Source organism: Triticum urartu, unplaced genomic scaffold (assembly GCF_056163025.1).
Source record: "Triticum urartu cultivar PI428250 unplaced genomic scaffold, HENAU_Tu73 scaffold2, whole genome shotgun sequence".
NCBI lineage: Eukaryota > Viridiplantae > Streptophyta > Magnoliopsida > Poales > Poaceae > Triticum > Triticum urartu.
Window position 1 is genome coordinate 12,052,477 of NW_028260368.1, and position 5,000 is coordinate 12,057,476.

The 5,000-nt window shown below is 30.8% G+C and overlaps 1 non-coding gene across 1 annotated transcript; it reads right to left on the reverse strand.

Moving 5' to 3' along the window:
* Positions 1–273: 273 nt before the first annotated feature.
* On the reverse strand, positions 274–353 carry TRNAL-UAG (transfer RNA leucine (anticodon UAG)). Its single transcript has one exon. It is a non-coding gene; the product is annotated as a tRNA-Leu (tRNA).
* Positions 354–5,000: the final 4,647 nt, after the last annotated feature.

Below are 5,000 nucleotides of genomic sequence, written 5' to 3' on the forward strand. Positions count from 1 at the left end.
ATGGAAAATGTCCCGAGGAAGCCCAACGAGAAACTAAGAATCCTGTTATAGAGAAAAAAGTAACTATCATTCCTTTTTCTGACGAATCGCGTAATCCTCCAAGTTCACGAACTAATAAGGTTATAAAATGAATCGTAATCACAATTGAAATCGTTGAGAAAGAGATATGAGTTAGTATATGTTCTAAAGTTGCAAATAGCATAAGGGGAAGGTCCCATTACAAAATTGTAAATTTCGAATTGATTTCTAATCTATTGTATTCTTTTTCAAGAATGCCGCCACTCGGATTCGAACCGAGATGCTTGAGCACTGCTTCCTAAGAGCAGCGTGTCTACCAATTTCACCATGGCGGCTAACTTCAAATAATAGGTAACTTAAAAGAATAATAGCTATTATCTTGGGAATCGTCGATATTGGGAAAGTCCATAAAATTTAGGAACATTAGAGTTTTCATTAAAATAGACTTCGTTTGGTAGTATCGTTTCCATTTTTTTTTTTTACAATAAACTCTTGCTTTGCCCAATAGAAACACAAACACTGCTTGAAAGAGTTGGAACTTCTTTTTCTAACTTGCAATTATAGAACTAATTTTTTCTAATTAATTTCCCCTTTACATTTTGAAAATTCTTTCAATACAATGAAAAAAATCCAAAAGGGTTTCTATTTAATGATGAAATTAAAATAAAATGGATAAATAGAAAAGGCTTTTTGGATTTTTTAAAAATTTCTAGAATGAAAGTCTTTATGCTCTTATTAATAAGATTTACTAACCTTATGATTTTGGAGAAGATAGGTGGAAGTTGTAAGTCCTATTGTAAGAATACTCCACTTTTCATAATTTTCCTAATAGAATATGAGGATTCTATTAGGAAAATTATGAAAAGTTCATTGATAGGAAAAGAATACTTAGCACACAGTATACCAAACAAAACTTTTTTTTTCTTGTATATATAAGATAAGAGGGGTTTTTTGTTCTAAGAATATTGTACCGAGTAATTCGACACATAAAAGTACATTCAAAGAAGAATCCAAATTATTAAATAATTGGAATTCTTTTTTGATAAGTCAATTCATATTATTCCAAAATCTTATTATTTGTTTGTTGCCCAGAAAAACCCTTTGGTTTTGGATGCTCATTACCGCTCGAAAATGATCTTGATTTTACTAAAGAATAAGATTGTACTATGGAAAAATAAGTCTTTTTCTTCCAAATATTTTTACGAATACGCTTTTTTGACATTGAAGTACGTTTTTTTGGAACTGCCATTCAAAAAGGAAATTACTTTTTTCTAGTTGTATGTGAAAGACATCTATTGCTGCAAATCAATCCTTCTTTCTTCTTTTTATTAGTATTTATACTTAGATACTGAAAGATACTTAAATTTTGAATTATTTTTTACTTCATTTTGTCTAATGCGGATAAGACAACAAGAATTTTTTAACATTTTTTCTTTATATATTTTATACTTTTTTTTTAATAATATAGAATATATAGAAGGGTTTCTCATTTAAATCTATTTATATCTATTTATATATCAAGTATACTCCATATATAGATATATGGTATGGAAGCCTATCCCCCATATAAGATAAGACGGGGGGATAAAAAGAAGGGAAAATGAAAATAGTTAATTAAGTTCAGAATGGTATTCCATAAAGGAAAGGAATTCCAATCAAAACAAAAAATACTGAGTCTCTTAAACAAGACATTCTAAAACTTAGGTAATTTATAGTCATTAGAATTTTAGTTCTATATGAAGTAAGGACTATTCGATAATTTCTTATAAACATAGGTTTTCATTGGAATTCACTCAATCAGTTAATTATGGAACAAGAGAGCTGTTTCATCTTTGTTTTAAAGAAATATAAAAATGAATTATGAATAGAAAGTAAAATGATTCCACTTTTTTTTTTTTATTTTTATAAATATCTTTATTTAGTTAATAAAATAACTTCGTTACCTAGTTATTTTATTAACTTTTTTAATTTAACCAACTAAACCCATTCTTAATTTTTAATTATTTCAATGAGATAAATTTTGGAAAAATTAAGAATTTCAGTATTTTTTCTTATTCTTTTTATTTATTCTTTCAGAAAGAGATAAGAATTGGTTTGGTGAATCGGAAACAATTTTATAGAAAAATTGAAGTAAAAATTGAAGTAAAAATTGCAATTTCTTTTCTTATGGAACATACATATCAATATGCATGGGTAATCCCTCTTCTCCCACTTCCAGTTATTATGTCAATGGGATTTGGCCTTATTCTTATTCCGACAGCAACAAAAAATCTTCGTCGCATATGGGCTTTTCCTAGTGTTTTACTCTTAAGTATAGCTATGGTATTCTCAGTTCAACTGTCTATTCAACAAATAAATGGAAGTTCGATCTATCAATATCTATGGTCTTGGACCGTCAATAATGATTTTTCTTTAGAATTTGGATACTTGATTGACCCACTTACTTCTATTATGTTAATACTAATTACTACTGTAGGAATCCTGGTTCTTATTTATAGTGATGGTTATATGTCTCACGATGAAGGATATTTGAGATTTTTTGTTTATATAAGTTTTTTCAATACTTCCATGTTGGGATTGGTTACTAGCTCCAATTTGATACAAATTTATTTTTTTTGGGAACTCGTGGGAATGTGTTCTTATTTATTGATAGGCTTTTGGTTTACACGACCAATCGCAGCGAGTGCTTGTCAAAAAGCTTTTGTAACTAATCGTGTAGGGGATTTTGGTCTATTATTAGGAATTTTAGGTTTTTTTTGGATAACAGGTAGTTTAGAGTTTAGGGATTTGTTCAAAATAGCTAATAACTGGATTCCTAATAATGGAATTAACTCTTTACTTACTACTTTGTGTGCTTTTTTATTATTCCTTGGTGCAGTTGCGAAATCCGCACAATTCCCTCTTCACGTATGGTTACCCGATGCTATGGAAGGGCCCACTCCTATTTCGGCTCTTATACACGCAGCAACTATGGTTGCTGCGGGAATTTTTCTTCTAGCTCGACTTCTTCCTCTTTTCATATCTTTACCTTTGATAATGAGTTTTATTTCTTTAGTAGGTACAATAACACTATTCTTAGGAGCTACTTTAGCTCTTGCTCAGAGAGATATTAAAAGAAGCTTAGCCTATTCTACAATGTCTCAATTGGGTTATATGATGTTAGCTCTAGGTATAGGTTCTTATCAAGCTGCTTTATTCCATTTGATCACTCATGCTTATTCAAAAGCTTTATTGTTCTTGGGATCCGGATCCGTTATTCATTCAATGGAACCTCTTGTTGGATATTCACCAGATAAAAGTCAAAATATGGTTCTTATGGGCGGTTTAAGAAAATACATTCCAATCACAAGAACTACTTTTTTATGGGGTACACTTTCTCTTTGTGGTATTCCACCTCTTGCTTGCTTCTGGTCCAAAGATGAAATCCTTAGTAATAGTTGGTTGTATTCGCCCTTTTTTGGAATAATAGCCTCCTTTACTGCAGGATTAACTGCCTTTTATATGTTTCGGATATATTTACTTACATTTGATGGGTATTTGCGTGTTCATTTTCAAAATTACAGTAGCACTAAAGAGAGTTCCTTGTATTCAATATCCTTATGGGGAAAAAGGATACCCAAAGGAGTGAATAGGGATTTCGTTTTATCAACAACGAAGAGTGGAGTTTCTTTTTTTTCACAAAATATACCAAAAATTCAAGGTAATACAAGAAATAGGATAGGATCCTTTACTACGTCTTTTGGGGCTAAAAAAACTTTTGCCTATCCGCATGAAACGGGAAATACTATGTTATTTCCTCTTCTTATATTACTACTTTTCACTTTGTTCATTGGATTCATAGGAATCTCTTTTGATAATGGAGGAATTGGTAATGGAATAGCAGAGTTAACCATATTATCAAAGTGGTTAACTCCCTCAATAAACTTTACCCAGGAAAGTTCTAATTCTTTTGTAAATTCATATGAATTTATTACTAATGCAATTTCTTCTGTAAGTCTAGCTATCTTTGGTTTATTCATAGCATATATCTTCTATGGATCCGCTTATTCTTTTTTTCAGAATTTGGATTTAATAAACTCTTTTTACAAAGGAAATCCTAAAAAAGAATTTTTAGATCAAGTAAAAAAAAATATATACAGTTGGTCATATAATCGTGGTTATATAGATATTTTCTATACTAGGGTCTTTACCCTCGGTATAAGAGGGTTAACCGAACTCACGGAGTTTTTTGATAAGGGTGTTATTGATGGAATTACCAATGGAGTGGGTCTTGCTAGTTTTTGTATAGGAGAGGAAATTAAATATGTAGGGGGAGGTCGAATCTCGTCTTATTTATTCTTTTTTTTATGTTATGTATCTGTGTTTTTATTCTTTTTTCTTTCTTAAGTTAAGGAATTTACAACAAGTCTCTTGCAAAAATAACTATCCTATCCCCTTTCTACAATCTCTCTATATCCTTGTTACATAAGGTAAGTATTGTATAATAGTTCGGTTTTCCGCGATTTTTTCCATTCCTCTGTGTAAATACCCTAATATGGGTTCACAATCAATAACATCCTCACCATCGAGAGTAACGATCAGTCGAAGAACACCATGCATTGATGGGTGTTGAGGGCCCATATTGACTATCATGAGATCTTTTCTTGTAAGCGGTAGACTCATATCCTTTCTTCCTTAATTCATTATTCCATGAAAATGGATTATTCCATGAATTCCTCAAAGCGAGGCTCATCAAAATGAAAAATCTAAGACTACTATAAGACTACTAAAAAAATAATAAAACAAGAAAAAAATTTGAACGATTAAATTACTGCTCCCGAATATTCAACTGACCGATTAATTTCTTATAACGTACTCTATTTTTCTTTGCCAAATAAGCCAGCAAACGTCGACGTTTTCCCAAAAGTCTTCGTAGACCTCTTTCCGATGAAAAATCTTTTTTGTGTAATTCCAAATGTGAAGCAAGTCTCCGTATCTTATTG